The sequence below is a fragment of the Sus scrofa genome, chromosome 5, assembly GCF_054392235.1.
Source record: "Sus scrofa isolate SSC_HxYL_T2T_F1_AM1 chromosome 5, Sscrofa_HxYL_maternal_Yorkshire_Landrace_v2.0, whole genome shotgun sequence".
Lineage (NCBI taxonomy): Eukaryota > Metazoa > Chordata > Mammalia > Artiodactyla > Suidae > Sus > Sus scrofa.
The window spans coordinates 9,108,312-9,126,640 of record NC_139387.1 but is presented as its reverse complement, the minus strand read 5'-3'; the positions used below and the strand labels follow the sequence as shown (position 1 = coordinate 9,126,640).

Below are 18,329 nucleotides of genomic sequence, written 5' to 3'. Positions count from 1 at the left end.
TGCTGAAAATTGAGCACTGTTACACTTAAGGAAAATTGGTGCCACTGGTTTGGAAATGAGACCTTGTGCCGTGAAAGAACAGAGCCACTCCAACCAAGAAAAAACAAATGAGGAGCCTTTACTACTGGCCAGAGCCACACGCTGCCTAAAAGTGGCTGGAGTGTGAAGCCCTGAACAATGAAATGGCCCGTGTTTATAAAGGCAAACTTACATGCAGGTTGGGAGGGGTGCGCATGCACAAGCAGGGATGCAGAAGCGAGGCGGCAGTTGAATTACTTTAAACCTTATCCAGTCACGGTGTTTAGGTTAATAGCAATGATTTAGGGTAAGGACTGTATTCTCTGACTTCAAGCAGGCAGCTTATGCCAGCGCCAAAGAGGTGATTAGACGAGTCACCTTGCAGCAACTGCAGTTCTCCTGATCAGCTAACTTTGTCCTCTGAGGAAGGAGGCTGCGGCCGGGGCTTAGGTGCCGGGTGGATTGCATGACACCGGGGCGCTGTGGAATGTGAACCAGGCCCAGACCTGTGGCCTTCATTCTCCACCCACGCCTCCGAGGGAGATGTGAACAAGGCCCAGGCTTCTGTCCTTCGACCTTATGCCATAAATGTAGCTGAACTAAATGTAAACTTTAGTTCACAAATTAATGCTGTTGAAGGAATGAGTAAAGCAGAAAATAACTTTTAACCACAGACATAGGTTCATTCTACACATTTTTACGGCTGTATAGTTGATTCACAATATTGTGTTAATTTCTGCTTACAGCAAAGTGCTCAATTATACATATATATGTGTGTGTGTGTGTGCGCAGAACTTTTTAAAACTGTTCTTTTCCATTAAGGTTTATCATAGAACACTGACTACAGTTCTCTGTGCTGTCCAGTAGGTCGGTGCTGTCTATCCCCCGTGTGTCTAACAGCTTCCATCTGCTCACCCCAACCTCCCACTCCATCCCTCCCCCAGCCCCCTCTCCCTTGGCAACCACAAGTTTGTTCCCTAAGACTTAGCCCCATTCAAAATCATGTAGTGTGATCAGATATGCTTATTCAGAAGGGTACTATTTTTCTTTGCATGGAAAATGGTGCATTCTGGGTGTTTAAAAGCAAACATTTAGAATTGCACAAATTGGCCTTTTCTATCAATCTTAACGGACCCCAATTTTTTTCTCAGGAATTCCTCAAATTTCTTTCAGATAAATTTCCACACAGCAGAGACACTGGATTGGTTTTGTGTATAAGGCTGCTTCCACCTGAAATACTGTCATAAGCACCTGGGGTTTATTGTGTTCATGATATTCTTAGCGGTAGTAATACATAACCCCGTTTTATGTATCCTTGAATTCTTAACCTGACATATAAAACATGCGTAGATTAAAACTGGTTATAAAATAGTCTTGGGTCATCCGGATTAAGTAGTGCCAGCTGGGTCAGGATTGCTCTCAGTTCCGTTTAACAAACAACTGTCTTTAAGCCTTGCAGCTTGCAAAATTCCCAAGTCCTGTTTGTAGAAGCAGCAGCAGACTTTAAAGTTGTCACATTGTGAATTCTTGTTCACTGTGCTTATGGAGGTCCATCTAGTTAGACCCGAAACAGATTTGTTTTTCTTAAGGCAATAAGCCCCAAATTTCAGGCTAAAAGAATTAAAACTGCTACAGACAGAACATCTCAATCCTCCCAAACGTGCAATGTTGGGACTGTCGTTTGCGTTTTTTTCTGTGGTGGCTCAATCAAATTGGGCAGCTAATTCTGCAATCCTAATGCCTTCCAAATCAAAAAACAGAAAAGCACTCATTATTGTAAATTAAGACTTGCAGATACGAAGTGGAAACTGTCCTACATATTTTGTTTTGTCACTGGAAGGGAAGGGGAAATGGAGAGTTACTGTTTAATGAGAACAGAGTTTCAGTTTGGGAAGACGAAAACATTGGTGGTGACGGTTGCAGACACTGTGAATGTATTTAAGGCCACTGAATTATCCCCTTAAAAGCCCTGCCGCATTCTAACCTCGCTGCCGGCTCAGCCCCATCTCCCTCCCTCTTGGCCCTAAGGTCACCTCCAGGTTCTGGCCACTTGACTTCCGCTTCCTGAGCTTGCACTCCTTTGCTCTGCGATGCTCCTTCTTCACAGCACCTTCCTCCTCCTCCTCAGCGGGCGCATTCTCAGCCCTCCCCACCCTCCTCCATCTTTCCGAATCAGGAACCACACACAGCCTGATGAAAAGCTGCATTGTGTGTCCATTAGCAAACCAACTTCTCCCTGCTCTGTTCTTTTTATCTGGAGTTGAGCAGCCAGCGAGTCAGAAGGCCTGTGGGCAGGTTCCGGGTTGCTGGAATTCTTGGCATGTGCCCTGGGCCTGTGCAGCCCCAGCAGCTGTGATGCAAACGTCCCCTGTGCCCCAGTTCTGCAGCCTCTTGCCCTGCCTGCCTACTCCCCTCCCCAGCAGGTCCAGCGGAGAGGGGGCGAGGCTCAAGCCTGTCCAGGTGTGGGTCCTGGGAAGTCTTGGTGAAATCAAGGGATATCATGGACTGCAATTTGTGTACCCCCCTCCCCCCTCTCTGATCATGTATTAGGAAGTGGAGCCTTTGGGAGGTAATTAAGATTAGATGAGGTTCTGAGGCCTTTCTTTATAAGAGTCACCACCACAGGAAGTGCCCAGTGTGGCTCAGCAGCAACGAGCCAGACTAGAATCCATGAGGATGCAGGTTCAAGCCCTGGCCTCGCTCACTGGGTTAAGGATCTGGCTTTGCCATGAACTGTGGCCTAGGCCGGCAGCTGCAGCTCTGATTCAACCCCTAGCCTGGGAACTTCCATATGCTGCAGGTGGCGTGTTAAAAAAGAAGAAAAAAAAAAGTCACTACAGTGTGCTTGCTCTCTGCTCTCTGCCATATGAGGATGTGAGAAGTCAGCTGTCTGCCACCTGGAAGAGGGGCTCATCAGAACCCAGCCACGCTGGCACCCAGATTGCAGACTCCCAGACTCTAGAACTTTGGCAATAAACCTATATTGTTTCTAAGCCATCCAGTCTATGGTGTTTTTTCTTTTCTTTTTATTTAAGGGCTGTGCCTTCGGCTTATGAAGTTCCCAGGCTAAGAGTTGAATCAGAGCTGTAGCCACTGGCCTATGCCACAGTCACAGCCATGCCAGATCCAAGCCAAGTCTTAAACCTACACCACAACTCACGGCAATACCGGGTTCTGGACCTACTGAGCTGCAACGGGAACTCCCGTGGTGGTTTGTTATAGCAGGCCAAACATGTTAGAAAGCTATGCCATGGGATTTGGAGTTTAAAGAATTTAGTCCTGAAGCATAGAATTGGAGCCTAGTCCTCTCTCTTCTCGGCCTCAGCTCGTGGGATGTGCCGCCTGGTCCTAGCGCAACACCTGGCAGAGGGCCGGGCCCCTCCCTGCCCGGCTCTTTGCAGACTGAAGCCGTGGCTCCTGCAGTGGGGGCCTTGTAAGACCGTGCCCAGGGCGAGGTCTGCCCAGGAGAGGGCCAGTGAAGAAAGGATGGCGTCGAGACTTTTCTTCCTTAAGAATGTCTGTGATTATAAAAACAACCCCCACTCACTGCAGGCAATTTGAAAAGCCGAGAAAAATTGTGACAGAAAATATCCGTGTTCCCACCTAGAGACAGCATTTTATTTTTGTTGTTGTTGTTAAAACTTTTATTTCAAACTTGCAGAAAGCTGCATAATAAAGGGCATCTATAGGAGTTCCCGTCGTAGCTCAGTGATTAACGAATCTGACTAGGAACCATGAGGTTGCAGGTTCGATCCCTGGCCTCTCTTAGTGGGTTAAGGATCCGGCATTGCCGTGAGCTGTGGTGTAGGTCGCAGACACAGCTCGGATCCCGCGTTGCTGTGGCTCTGGCGTAGGCCGGCGGCTACAGCTCCCATTAGGCCTGGGAACCTCCATATGCCGGGGGAGCGGCCCTAGAAAAGGCAAAAAGACAAGAAAAAAAAAAAGGCATCTATATACCCTTTACCCAAATTCACCTGTTGCAAGCAGTTCCTTCCTTTGCTTTAATATTCAAGGGTTCTCTCACTAGCAATCATCTGTCATCTCTATTAGCATCTCTCTTGTCTGTCATTTTTGCTGTCTACCTATACCCATCATCCACTGTATCTTCCATCCACCATCTGTTTATCCATCGTTTACTTAGCTGTCTCCTTTTCTACCATCTATCTACCTCTCTGTCACTTCTTTCTCAACGTGACGGGCTGCTGTGCTCAGGTGAGCCTGCCACTCCTTTCTACAGAAATTTGGTGGGAAGGTTTTCAACTTTTCCCCATTGAGTATTATACTTGCTGTGGGTTTGTCATAAATGGCTTTTGTGATGTTACGGTATGTTTCCTCTATACCCACTTTGGTAAGAGTTTTTAATCATGAATGGATGCTGAACACTGTCAAATGCTTTTTCGGCACCTATTGAGATGATCATGTGGTTTCTGACTTTTCTTTTGTTAATCCTTTGTACAGAATTAATCGCTATGATTATGTGAGAGAAAGGGGCCTGGCCATCGTGTCCCTGCTGTACCCCAAGTCTCAGTGCAGCAGCCGACAGGGGTAGACACCCAGTTCTTACTGTGGGATGTGACCGTCGGCAGAGCCAAGCACCATTCCTACCTCCAAGGCCGGCTCTGCTGGGCCAGCTGGCACAGACCCAGATGCCTGCAGCAACACCAGCTCTGTCGCTACACCAGGGCGCACACCCTTGCTTCCCTGTGTTGTTGCCTTGCCCTGTACCCTTATAAATAAGTGCCCTAGGCTGTGCCAGTACAGGTGGGAGGAGACACAGGAGCCGTGAGCGAAGTGCAGCTTAACCAGACCTGGGAGCATGAATCAGGAGGAAAAGGCACAGCTCTAGTCTCCCCAGAGCTAGGAAGGTGCGTTTTCATTGTTGGAGGAAATGATGGGTTAACCTGTACTAAACGCTAAAGCCAAGTGGCTGATAGTTGCGCCTATCAGGCAGGCTGTGCTTTGAGATTCTGAGAAAGATCCGAGTCGCTGGGAGCGGAGCCGTCCCGTGAAAGCGGGCTCGCGGCGCTCCTTCCGCACGTCCCTCCTTTTCAGTTTCCACGTGACTTCCTGAGTACGATTTTCTCTTCAGACTCTCTTCACCTTGCTCACTATGTTATCATATTTTCATCGAGTGTGTCGTTTTAATGAGAAAGTTATGATTTTTAATTTCTTTTGTTTCTTAGGGTTGCACCTGCAGCATAAGGAGGTTCCCAGGCCAGGGGTCTAATAGGAGCTGCAGCCGCTGGCCTACACCACAGCTTGGCTTTGTGGCCTCATAAGGGAGGATGTTGTCTCTGCACGTGGTGTGACCTTTTACATCTATTTCGACATAGTTTCAGTTCCACCCCAGTCGTCGTTCGGAAAGGTTAGCTTATTCCAGGGTTTCCGAAAGCCTTAAAATCAGTTTTCGGAGTTAGAAGGTGAGCACACATCTGTCCAGTGGTCACAGAGGTACAGGAGGCCCCGAGCCTTTGCAAAGGCAGGAACGACAGGGTTTGGCACCACAGGTGGAAAAGAATCCAGTGACACAAAGCCCAGGTCAGAAGCCTTGACGGGGGAAGCAGGGGGCTGGAGAAGCTGAGCGGTCAAGGCGCCCCCAGACAGGTCCCAGGCTCGGGGGAAGGAGCTGACGTCACCCCCCAGGGGAGCAAAGATGACGCTTCTGGCTCCCGCAGAGGCTGGGGGCCCTGGGCCTCACTGTGGGCTCCTCAGCCTTGGTCGTGCTGCTGCTGCATAACCCCTACTTTGCAACTTCCTGCTTCCAGCCTCTCCTCACACAGAGGACCAGCCACAGGGGTGAGGTGGGGGGCCCATGGGACCTGCTAACAAGAAGGGCTTTCCAGAGCCCAGGCTGAAATCTGCCTTTTCCTGAAAACCCTTTGCTGGGGCGACGAACAAATCCTGACTCATCATCGTTTTGGGTCCGGTTGTCAGGAGCTCACCTCTCACCACTTTGTCTCCTTCCGTTGGGTTGGTTTGTTTTGCTTTTCTTTACATAACCTGGGGACAGGAGCGAGCCTAACCCTATCACACCGGGTGAAGCGATGCCCTGCTGTCCTGTTTCCGATGTGGGACTCTGCCAGTTGGCCCTGGACCAGAGTTCCTCCTCCCAGCCATGTCTCTACAGGCAGTAGTCGATGCCCAGGTGCACTTTGGCCCTGGCAGGTGGAACCCAGCTTTCTTGTCTCTGTCAGCCTGGAAACTTCTTCTGCAGTGACTGTATCAGCATTTAATGATCTGGGAAGTATTTGTGTAATGAAACAAGAGATACAGAGACAGCCCACAGGAAAGTTGAGAGTCTTTCTTATCACCAACCCGCTTCCTCTGTAATCTCCCTCCTCTGTGGAGGAAGAGATAATTTGTGTTTCATTTCACCATTTCATTATTCTTTTTTTTTTTTTTAGGACCACACCCATGGCATGTGGAGGTTCCCAGGCTAGGTGTCGAATGGGGACCACAGCTACCAGCCTATACCACGGCCACAGCAACACCAGATCCGAGCTGAATCTGTGATCTATACCACAGCCTGCAGCAACACTGGATCCTTAACCCACTGAACGAGGCCAGGAATCAAACCTGCATCCTTGTGGATACTAGTGGGGTTTGTAATCCACTGAGCCACAACAAGAACTCCACATTATTCATTTTAAAAATATTTATTTTTTTACCTGCACCCACATCATATAGAAGTTCCTGGGCCAGGGACTGAATATGAGCTGTAGTTGTGAACTATGACACAGCTGCAGAAATGCTGGATCCTTTATCCCACTGTGCTGGGCCAGGGATTAAACCCGAGCCTTTGCAGCGACCTGAGCCGCAGGCAGATTCTTAACTCACTGTGCCACTGGGAACTCCTACTGTTTGTTTTTTTTTGGGGGGGGAGGACTAATATTCATTCTTTTGACTAATGTTAATTTCGAACCTACTGTCCGGTAGGCTTGGTCCACGGTGTTGGGGTACAAATTTGAGTAAAGGGAAGAAGACAGAAAGGAAATAAGAAAATATGGGAATGGGTAAGATAATTCCAGATCGAGGCAGTTGCTATAAGGGAATGAACAGGATGCTTTAATAGAGACTAACGGGTGGTGGGGAGCTGTTTAAAGAGGGTGCACAGAGCTAGTGCCTTCTGAGCTGAGACAGAGAGAATGAGAAACAGTCAGTCCTGGAAGGACCTTGGGGGAAGAGCTTCCCAGGCAGAGAAAACTCAAGTGCAAAGACCCTGAGGCAAGAAGGAAGTGGAAAAGAGTGTCTGGGGAGCAAGGTGTGGGGACAGGGAGGCCACGGGAATTGGGCATGGCGTGAGTTTAGATCACATACCAAGTCCAGAACTCCTCTATGTGTGTGTTTCGAGGGAGTCCTTAAGGAGTCGAATCCCTGCCTCCCGTTTAAACCCTCCCTCCAGGAGTTCCCACTGGGGCACAGCTGAAACAAATCTGACTAGTATCTATGAAGATGCAGGTCTGATCCCTGGCCTCACTTAGTGGATTAAGGATCTGGTGTTGCTGTAGCTGTGGTGTAGGCAGGCAGCTGCAGCTCTGCTTTGACCCCTAGCCTGGGAACTTCCAATGCCATGGGTGCAGGCCTAAAAAGCAAACAAATTAAAAAACAAATCCTCCCTCCAGCACCTCTGAGGACCCTGAACAGTGGGAAGAAGAGTGGAAGCCGGAAGCTTCCTCCATCAGCCCCGAAAGAGGTGACAGGGGAGGCGGTGGGAACGGAGATTAACTGAGTGAGTTTGGAGGTAACATCGATTAGCAGAACTTGCTTATGGATTAGATGTTAGGAAAAAGGGGAAACAAGATTTGCCTCGGGTTTGGGCACAAGCTTGGTGCTGGCTGGGTAAGCAGTGATGCCTTTATAGAGCTGGGGAAACCTGAGGAAAATGAGCTTTGGGGGAAAATATCCCACAAAGAACTCATGGGAAGGTTAAGTGTGCCGTGCCCGTCAGACGTCTGAGGGCAGATGCCCAGGAGGAAGCTGGTACCTGAGGGTCGAGCTCAGGGAAGCACCGGGACTGAGATGCGGGCTGTGTGCACAGGGAGCAGGTGAGGAGAGGAGCTGGGAAGTGAGTGGAAGCAGGAGGAAAACCAGGGGACGGGGTGTCACCATATGGGAGGGGACAGCGTGTCAAGGAGGAGGCTGTGTTCAGCTGTACCACTTGCTGCTGTGCTACTTGCTGCTGGGCGGAAGGACAAGAGGAGCCCTGAGGAATGTCCCTTTCTTCCGGCAACATGGGGATCACTGGTGACCTTGTCAAGAGCAGTTTCCCTGGAGTGCTGGGGACACAGAATGTCAGGGGATGAAAGCAGACAGGCAGCAGGAAGCAGAACAGACAGAACAGGCAGAACCCCCCCCCCTTTTTTTTAACTTGTTAGGGCCCCACCCAAGGCATATGGAAGTTACCAGGCTAGGGGTCAAATCAGAGTTACAGCCTCCGGCCTAAGCCACAGCCACAGCAATGCCAGATCCAAGCCGCATCTGCAACCCAAGAGCTTAGCTTGCGTCAATGCCGGATCCTTAACCCACTGAGAGGGGCCAGGGATCGAACCTGCATTCTCATGGATACCAGGGTTCTTAACCTGCTGAGCCACCAAAGGGAACTCCATACTACTTCGCTTTTGACAGACCAGGAAACCAAGGCCCAGGGAGGCAAAGCCACACCCAGAGCACACAGGTGCCAGATTCTGTCCCTGGTGCTGTGGGCGGGATGCTGGGCTGCCCCCTCCACTAGGGCTAGCAGATCTCTGGCCTTGAGTGAGGCTTCCAGTTGCTCAGGAACTCCCAGAAAACTCTTTGATAGACATGTGTTTATACATATTTTTCTCTGTGCAGGAATGAAAAGAATGGAGGGAGAAATGACTCGAAGGAGAGTTTTTAATGGTGGGAGATCCCTGAGCGTGTGGTTTGCTGATGGGAATGGTCCAGCAGTGTTAGCGTGATGTGGAAAACCAGAGAAGTGACACCCACTGGAAGGGAGAGGGCATGAGCGCCGGAGCGCAGATGGGCTTTGAACTGGTAGACAGACTGGCAGACTGTGGAGTCAGGAATTTTTTCTCTTTTGCTCAATGTACATCTAGCCCCTGGAATAACAAGTGGCACCTAGTAGCTGCTCAATAAAATGTGTTGGCTGAATGAATATGGCTAACGAGGAAGGCAGGTTTCTAGATGTGGAGGTGTAGCTACAAAAAGAAAAAAAAAATTATGAAGACCCAGGAGAACAGGCACATCATGTAGCCATAAGGAAATGACTATGGAAGTTAGATAGTTACGAAGAGTGGTGGGAGTTCCTGCTGTGGCCCAGTGGGTTGAGGATCCGGTGTCATCTCTGCAGCAGCTCAGGTTGCTGCTGAAGTGCCAGTTCGATCCCGGGCTGGGGAACTTCCATAGGCCGAAGGTGTGGACACAAAAATAAAGTAAAAGCAGTGGTGTTTGGGAGGCCTGGAATTGGTAAAAATGACAATACATCTTTGCTTTTGGTTTGGGATTTTCTTGTTGTTTTGCATGGTTTGGTTTGGTTTTGGTTGTATCCAAGGCATGCAAAAAACTCCCAGGCCAGGGACTAAACCTGCACCACAGCAGTGACAAAGCTGGATCCTTAAGCACTAGGCCACCAGGGAACTCCATCACTTTTTTCTTAATGATTTTTATTTTTTTCATTATAGCTGATTTACAGTGTTCTGTCAATTTTCTACTGCACAGCAAGGTGACCCAGTCACATATACATGTATACATTCTTTTATTTCACATTATCATGCTCCATCATAAGTGACCAGACATAGTTCCCAGTGCTATGCAACAGGATCCCAATGCTTATCCATTCCAAAGGCAATAGTTTGCATCTATTAACCCCAAATTCCCAATCCCTCCTACTCTCTCCCCTTCTCTCTTGACAACAAGTCTGTTCTCCAAGTCCATGAGTTTCTTTTCTGTGGAGAGGTTCATTTGTGCCCTGTATTAGATTCCAGATATGTGATATCATATGGTATTTGTCTTTCTCTTTCTGACTTACCTCACTTAGTATGAGAGTCTCTAGTTCCATCCATGTTGCTGCAAATGGCATTATTTTATTCTTTTTTACGGCTGAGTAGTATTCCATTGTGTATATACACCACATCTTCTTAATCCAATCGTCTGCTGATGGACATCTAGGTTGCTTCCATGCCTTGGCTATTTTGAATAGTGCTGCAATGAACATGCAGGTGCATGTGTATTTTTCAAGGAAAGTTTTGTCTGGATATATGCACAAGAGTGGGATTGCTGGGTCACATGGTAGTTCTATGTATAGTTTTCTAAGGTACCTCCATACTGTTCTCCATGGTGGTTGTACCAGTTTACATTCCCACCAACAGTGCAGGAGTGTTCTCTTTTCTCCACACCCCCTCCAGCATTTGTTATTTGTGGACTTATTAACGATGGCCATTCTGACTGGTTTGAGGTGGTACCTCATGACAGTTTTGATTTGTATTTCTCTAATAATCAGTGATGTTGAGCATTTTTTCATGTGTTTCTTGGCCATCTGTATATCTTCTTTGGAGAAATGTCTATTCAGGTCTTTTGCCCATTTTTCAATTGGGTTGTTGGCTTTTTTGCTGTTGAGTTGTATAAGTTGTTTATATATTTTAGAGATGAAGCTCTTGTCAGTTGCATCATTTGAAACTATTTTCTCACATTCTGTAAGTTGTCTTTTTTTTTTATGGTTTCCTTTGTTGTGCAGAAGTTTGTAGTTTGATTAGGTCCCATTGGTTTATTTTTGTTTTTATTTCCATTGCTTTGGGAGACTGACCTGAGAAAACATTTGTAGGCTTAATATCAGAGAATGTTTTGCCTATGTTCTCTTCTGGGAGTTTGATGGCGTCTTGTCTTACATTTAAATCATTAAGCCGTTTTGAGTTTATTTTTGGGCATAGTGTGAGGGTGTGTTCCAGTTTCATTGATTTTCATGCGGCTGTCCAGTTTTCCCAGTAATGTTTGCTGAAAAGACTGTCTTTTTCCCATTTTATATTCTTGCCTCCTTTGTCAAAGATTAATTGACCGTAGGTGTCTGGGTTTCATTTTGTTTTTTTAATGGTGCATGTCCTTACAGGAATACCTGTTAATTTATTCACAGTAGGGACAAAACCCATAGAAAATACTTTGTAATAAATTTAATAAGGCATGAATAAAACTAAAGTAACATATAGGTTTGATAGAAATCCATAGAAAAACACGAGGATTGCTTTTGCCTTTTTTTTTTTTTTTTTTGAACTTGAAAAACGACAACTTAAAGATTCAAATGTTAAAAGAAAAAGAGTTAGCATGTGTGCAGCTAAATATTTAGTGGGCCTCATGGGCCTGAAAGCACAGCCCAGGTGCACCTGTGAGACCACAGGGAGAGGACTGGAGCTTGGACGCCACCCTGTGACAGGTATGACAGATGTCCTTCTCCATGGTCTGGGTGAAACAGGGAACCAGAAAGCCCCAGAGAGCCCTGGCGAAATAATCTAGCACCTGGCTTTCTTCTAGGCTGCTAGAGGCTCAGGTTAAGAGTTAGCATGTCTGGGAATTCACTGGTAGCTTAGCAGGTAAGGACTCAGCATTGTCATTGCTGTGGCATGGGTTCGATCCCTGCACCATGCCGAGGGTACAGCCAAAAAGAAAAAGAAAAAAGAAAAAAATTAGTGTGTCTGGAGAGCTCATCTTGGGTTGCTGGTGCAAAGGAAGGTGAAGTACAAGCTGGCTGTGAATTCCACAGCAACGTCATCCACACTAAGCCCTGGCCCGGACCCTGGTGGGAAATGTACACTGAACCTGATGGTCAATCGGAAACAGCCGATTCTTAGAGGGTATTTAGCTCTCATTCATTTGTAGCTGAAATGTTTTTCTTCTCTATTATAGACATCCAGCCCAGCATGTTCTCCTTATGTTTGACTGGTATTTAACATGCTGAATATCATTTGAACAATATACTTTTTCTTTTTCGGCCGCATCTGCAGCATGTGGGAATTCCTGGGTCAGGGACTGACCCACGCCGCAGGTGCAACCTGTGTGACCGCTGCAGCAGTGCCTCACGGGAACTACCTTGAAGAATATGCTTTGAAAACTGTGGCACAATACACAGGTAACAAAATTTACCTGGAGAATACACTTCTTGTTTTGTTTTGTTTTCGCTTTTTAGGCTGCATCTGTAGCATATGGAAGTTCCCAGGCTAGGGGTCCAATCGGAGCTGCAGCTGCCAGCCTACGCCACAGCCACAGCAATGCCAGATCTGAGCCGTGTCTGTCACTTACACCACAGCTCATGGCAACGCCAGATCCTTAATGCACTGAGAGAGGCCAGGGATCGAACCTGCGTCCTCATGGGTACTAGTTGGGTTTGTTACTGCTGAGCCACAGTGGAAACTCCTGGAGAATTCACTTCTGTTTTTCATCTCTGAATGATGCCCCTTGAATGCCTCATTTACTCAACTTTGATGGCTCTCCTTTATTTTTTAGCTTGATATTTAACTTTTCAAATGTTTCTGGATGTTCATGAGCCCAGAACTCTGGATTGGGGTCCCAGACTTGTAAGCAGATATGACTTACGTGTGTACTCACATATCGCTGGGTCTGTGAACACATCAGGATGTTGTGGGATTCTGAATTGCCATTTTCTTTTCTCTTTTGCTCTTTAGGGCCACACCCACGGCATATGGAGATTCCCAGGCCAGGGGTCTAATCAGAACTACAGCTGCCGGCCTACACCACAGCCACAGCCATGCCAGATCCGAGCCACATCTGCGACCTATGCCACAGCTCATAGCAACACCAGATCCTTAACCCACTGAGCGAGGCCAGGGATCGAACCCGAAACCTCATGGTTCCTAATCAGAGTCGTTTCCACTGCGTCACAACGGGAACTCCTGAGTTGCCATTTTCATCAATATCATTAAATACAGTTTCATCTATAGAATTAAAACTAAATTTAAAGATTAAGGGAAGAAGGAAAGAAATGCGTCAGGCCAGCCATAGCTGAGAGGTGTCACCCGGGTCCTGAGGTTTGCTCTCTCCCCAGTATGATGACCCAGAGCAGCTGGACGCCTGCAGTCTCCTGGGCTGGACCCTCTGGTCACCCCTGACTTTCTGTCACTGCCCCCGTGTTTTGCCTTTAGTTTCTGTCTCTGGTGCTGTGGGTCCTTGAGTGTGTGCAACCATATCACCGTATAACCTGATGACACCTGGTCATCACAACATTTCTGGTATAAACTAAGGGCTCACACTGAAGCAGAAATAAGTGAAAATGAGCAACACTTACTGAGCGCTGACCGTCCCCCAGGTTCTCGTCTTCAGTCTGAGCAGGAGTGAGTGGCTCACTTCAGCCTCCACCCAGCCCAGCCACGAAGATCACGACTCTCGCCTCCACTGCGCAGGTGAAGAAACGGAGGCTCTCGGGACTGAAGGTCGCCAAGCAGAGCTGGCCTCTGAGCCCGTGGGCACCTCTCAGCCCACATGCTTGAAATACCTTGCCTGGGATGATTGAAGAAAGTCTGCAATTGGTAACCAAGAGTTTCTGTTAATATAACAATTTACATAAGCCATATCCTTATCTCAGACACAAATTTTTTTTTTTTTTTAAAGCTTCTTTGTAGAGGCAGCTGAAGTTACAGAGTCTCCTGTTAGGAAACAATCACTTTTCAGAAAAGAAGTCGACTTGTCCTTTAGTTTCGAAGACAGAACTTTCTAAGATCTACGATCTAAATCACTCCCATTTCAAATTATAAGTGCACCACTAAAATGCTTTTTAGAAGTTTAATTACAGGAAAGTCCCCTCGTGGCTCTGGAGGTTAAGAACCGGACTAGTGTCCGTGAGGATTTGGGTTCAGGTTCGATTCCCTGGCCTTGGTCATGAGTCAAGGATCCAGCATTGCCGCAAGCTGTGATGTGGGTCACAGATGCAGCTCGGATGTGGCGTTGCTGTGGCTGTGGTGTAGGCAGGCAGGTAGGCAGCTGTAGCTCCGATTCAGCCCCTAGCCTGGGAACCTCCATATGCCGCAGGTATGGCCCTAAAAAGATTAAAAAAAAAAAAAAAAAAAAAAAAAAAGTTTAATGACGAGTTCAATATAGATATTCTTTCATTTATAAGATTTAAACATGATACTGTGTGGACACCAAGTGCTGATTCCCCAACTTCAGAAACGGACACAAAAAGCCCATCACCACCTCCACCCCCAACCCCAACTCCTTTCAGCTTTAGGATTCAGGAAGCTCAGTCACGCCTGACTTCTAGCTCAGATGTCTAGGGATATTCTTGTGTTTCCTCTGCCTGACTTTTTTTTTTTTTTTTTTTTGCCCAACGTTTACAACAAAGACAACGGAGTACATCCATCAAAGCCATTGGCTGTGGGTACAGACTTCCTGGGTTCAACTCCCAGCAACTCCTCCTACCTGTGTGGCCTCAGCTGAGTGACTAACCCTCTCTGTGCCTCAGCACTAAGCTCAGGGTGGGCAAAGGATTAAACGATGAATGTACGCACAGCCCTGGGAACAGGGCTGGCCTCTGGCTTCCAGTTCATAAACTGCATTGCACTTGAGACATCCTGCTTTTCCTCCCATAGGAGGTCATAAACATTTCCTCAAAGTCGTAAAGATTCATGATAAACGCATAACGTTCAAATACTGAAATGAACACATCAATATTCAAAAGACCGTGTAAATATAGTCTATGAGTGGCTATTTTCGAATTTATTTGATCTAAGCAGCCCCTTAATGGAACATATTTAGGTAGTTTCCAGATTTGTGGTATTGTCAATAAAGCAGCAACACTGAATTGTATAAATTCCCTGGCCCTTTGGACAGATGGTGGTAGAACATTTCCCAGGAGTTGGACACTGACAGTTTTGGTAAACTTAGACACGTGTCCCTATGAAAATCCTCTTGGAGTTCCTCTCCCAATAGGAGGGTGTAGGACCGTCATCTCCCAGCTCCTCTGCATTTGGGGGTGTCCCTGGTCTGGTGAAAAACAGGAGCCAACCCACTGGCTGAGAGGAGCTCAGCCCCAAACCAGGTTCTGACCACTGTTCTGGAACAAAGTCCCCGATTTTACTGTGATTCCATCACTCTAGATGAAGGCTCGACCTTCCACTCCTGGGCTCATCGCCCAGTTAGAGCCCCATGGTGGCCAACCACTGTTCCCTAAAGGCGGAGGGATCCAGGGGGCACCGGAAGGGGTGGAGGTGCCCGAGGGATGGGCAGGGGGAGAAGCCCCGTGAACTGGGGGCCAGAAAGAGCGTCAGTGGCCAGGTCAGGGGGAGGCCATCACACTGAGAAGGGGAGCCCTGGGGCTCAGGGGTGACCACGTCCCCAGGGACCTACAAAGGATGAGACGTGGCCACATGGACCAGGCTAAATGGGGGGGGGGGGGGTGGTGGCACAGCAGCCTAGAGGCCACCAGCAAAGGAATGAAAACCTTCTTGGCTGGTCCCAGGTGGTTGGCGGCTCCAAAGAGAACCAGTGCAGGCAAGGACCCCCAGAGTGTTCTGCGCCTTCCTTTTCTCTGCCCCTGGTGCCTCCAGAGGTCTTCAGCTGCCACCACAGAAACTGGTGACAGGCCAAAGGGCAGCACTAGACTTACCCCTACTACTGTCTGGAGTAACAGACCGGTGACACTGTCTTGCTAGACACCGATGTCCTTCACAGCCAGGTGTCAGCCAGGGACAAGCAGACACCCCTCAAGTGCAGGAAAAAGGTGAGGCTCTGGGTTGGATCTTCTCCATCTACACCTTTATTCCCAACAAGTTTAGACTAAAGATGCTGGCAAGGTGGAAACAACAAAGATGGAAGCCCCTGAGAGTGAAGTAGGAGATTTAACTAAGAGACAACCCCCTGTCTTGTCTGAAAATGTAGCCAGGAACCTTTTCTGTTCTGCTTGCCTCATACCATCCTTCTTGCAATTATGTAGCAACTACGCGCCCCACGTCCAAAGAGCAGCCCTGCTAATAGTGCTCCAAGCATTGTTTTATCAGTTTCGCTTTTGCAACCTTGCTTGCTCAGTGTTTTAGGCAGGAACACCGTCTGCTTGGGGAAGGGGTAGGTCCGGGCTGCTTACATGGGAAAAACAGTATGGTATAAAAGTTGCTGAGAACAAAGACCCAGTGCTCAGACTCTGGAGGTGATGCCTCTGAGCCCGCGCCGGTGCTGAACAAACCTTGCTTTTCCACATCTCCGGGTGCCGTTTGTCTCCTTCCAGGGCCACGGTTTCTGCAACAAAAGCGCGCGACGACTGTTAGTGCAGCCAGGACTGGCCCCGGAAGGTAGCCAGCGCCGTCCCCTCCGGCCTCTGGTGCTGAGTTGCCACTTTGGCCACCAGCAGACATCTTCCCCCGTCTCTGTCCTGCCGCGCCCCTGGGCATGGCCTTCCTGCTACCAAACCAGGTTCGCCTGCCCCATGCACCGGGAGCGAACAGTCGGGACGCCAAGGTGTGCAGCAGCAAAAGGGCTTGTTTAGGAGGCAGCCAGGCGGGGACGCAGGAGAACAGGTGAGGGCTCCGCGTCTTTACCAGATAAAGCTGAGGCGCGGGCAGCGTGGGGAACGGTGATTGGAGACAAGAGCCAGGTGAGGCGATGGTCAGTCTGTGCGGGTCCAGCTAAGCTACAGGGGCCTCCGTGGGCACGTGTCCAAAATGGCGGCCGCGCACGCGCAGAGGTGGAGTTTTGGACCCTCTGACCTCAAAAGGTCCCGAGCGCATACATTCGCGCATGCCCAGTAAGAGGGTCAGGGATCTTAACCAATCGTAACTGGCCTGAGTTCAAACTGGACACAGCTGACTCCAAGTTCCTAAAAAAACAACTGGGGCAAACCCCTCATTGTTTGGGCTATGTGAAGCTTGAAGGACATGCAAGGTTTTGTAAAAACAATTACAGCACGCTTGATCCGTTGAAGGCAGGTTGCAGTCGATTATTGATGAATGGCTGACTGATGACTACCCTTGATTCCACCCCAACCTGACGGCCGGTATCAGCGTGACACCCCCCACATAGCTGGTAGGGCAAAAGTCCGGACTTCTGGGTCCACAGGCAGATATAGGAGGGGGTCTGTGGGATGCAGGGGGTGGCGTCACAATGGATCCAGACTGTGCTTGTCTTGAGGGCAGGAGGGAGCCTGGCCCACCCTCACACCCCAACTTCCTGCCCGAAGTGAGGCTCCAAGTGGGTGCTGTGAGCTATTGTTGAACAGATGATGGAATCAATGACTGCACCAGTCTTCTCTTCCCTGTGGGAGAGAACAGGGTTCCAGAAGGCTGAGCCTGGTGACCTCCCACCGGCGGGAGTAGCACCAATGGACTGAGAGACCCTGCTCTCAAGATGGCCATTCACTTGGTCTCTGAGTCCATGTGGTCCTTGGCTCAGCAACTCTGGCCACAGGCTGTGCTCTTGCACTCCACCTGGGCCTTGTAGAAGGGGAGGGGCCCTTAAAATAATGGTGGGGTGTGTTAGTTACCACGATAATAAAAATTTGGGGGAATCCATTCTTATATGTTAAAAATGTTGTATACCAGATGAACCAAATTATAGACTTTGGATAAAACATTCAAGCAATCTATAGTCAAGAGAGTGAGAAAGAAAAATCTCTTCTTTCATTCCCTGTGCCCATCCGTCCCGGCCCTTTTCAGAAGCATCCTCTGGTACATCTGAGTGTGCCAGTCCAGACCTTTCTCCATGAACTAAGTACGAATGTGCCGGCAAACACATGTGCAGTGGTGTTCTTTATGCAGCTGCCATCTTACCATGCATTATTGTCTGAAATGTGTGATTGTGATGACATTTCTAATTAAGGTGTGATGCACAGACAGATAAACGCACAATTTCCCCAAATGAGTGCCCCGGGTGGATCATAAAACAGAAAAGCTCAGCCCCCTGGGAGCTCCCTTCTGCTCCATCTCACTCCCTTTCCCTGTCTCCCCCAGGATAAATCTCCTGATCTGTTTTTCTGCTATGCCCATGGCATGCAGAAGCTTCTGGGCCAGGGGTCAAACCTGTGCCCCAGCAGTGGCAATGCTAGATCCTTAATCTGCTGAGCCACCAGGGAACTCCTCTCCTGATTTCCAAACACAGTAGGTTAGTTTGGCTTTTTCTGTGCTCTGTACAAACGGATTCACACACCCCCAGAATCTTTGGAGTCTGGCTTCTGTCATTCAGTGATGTTTGAGGCTCATCCACTCTGCTTCTTAGCATCAGTTCTCGTTGCTGTATAGAATCCCACCTGATTCTTTATCAGCTGTGTTGTCAATGGGCATGGGTTACAGGAACAGTGGCCATGGCAGAGCTGAGGAGGCTCTGAGGGGCACGAGGGGAACAGA

At 48.5% G+C, this 18,329-nt stretch overlaps 1 long non-coding RNA gene across 2 annotated transcripts in view; it reads right to left on the bottom strand.

Moving 5' to 3' along the window:
* LOC110260644 (uncharacterized) overlaps positions 1-16,606 on the bottom strand; it is a 42,976-nt gene extending 26,370 nt beyond the window's left edge. Inside the window, exons 1-3 of one of the 2 annotated variants that reach the window (XR_014802994.1) lie at positions 16,530-16,606; positions 16,178-16,230; positions 13,289-13,520 (exon numbers count right to left, since the gene is read on the bottom strand). This is a non-coding gene — a long non-coding RNA (uncharacterized LOC110260644). Of the gene's footprint in view, positions 1-2,051; positions 2,297-13,288; positions 13,521-16,177; positions 16,231-16,529 lie in introns of those variants that run through there. The other variant, XR_002343893.2, reaches the window with a different exon arrangement.
* Positions 16,607-18,329: the final 1,723 nt, after the last annotated feature.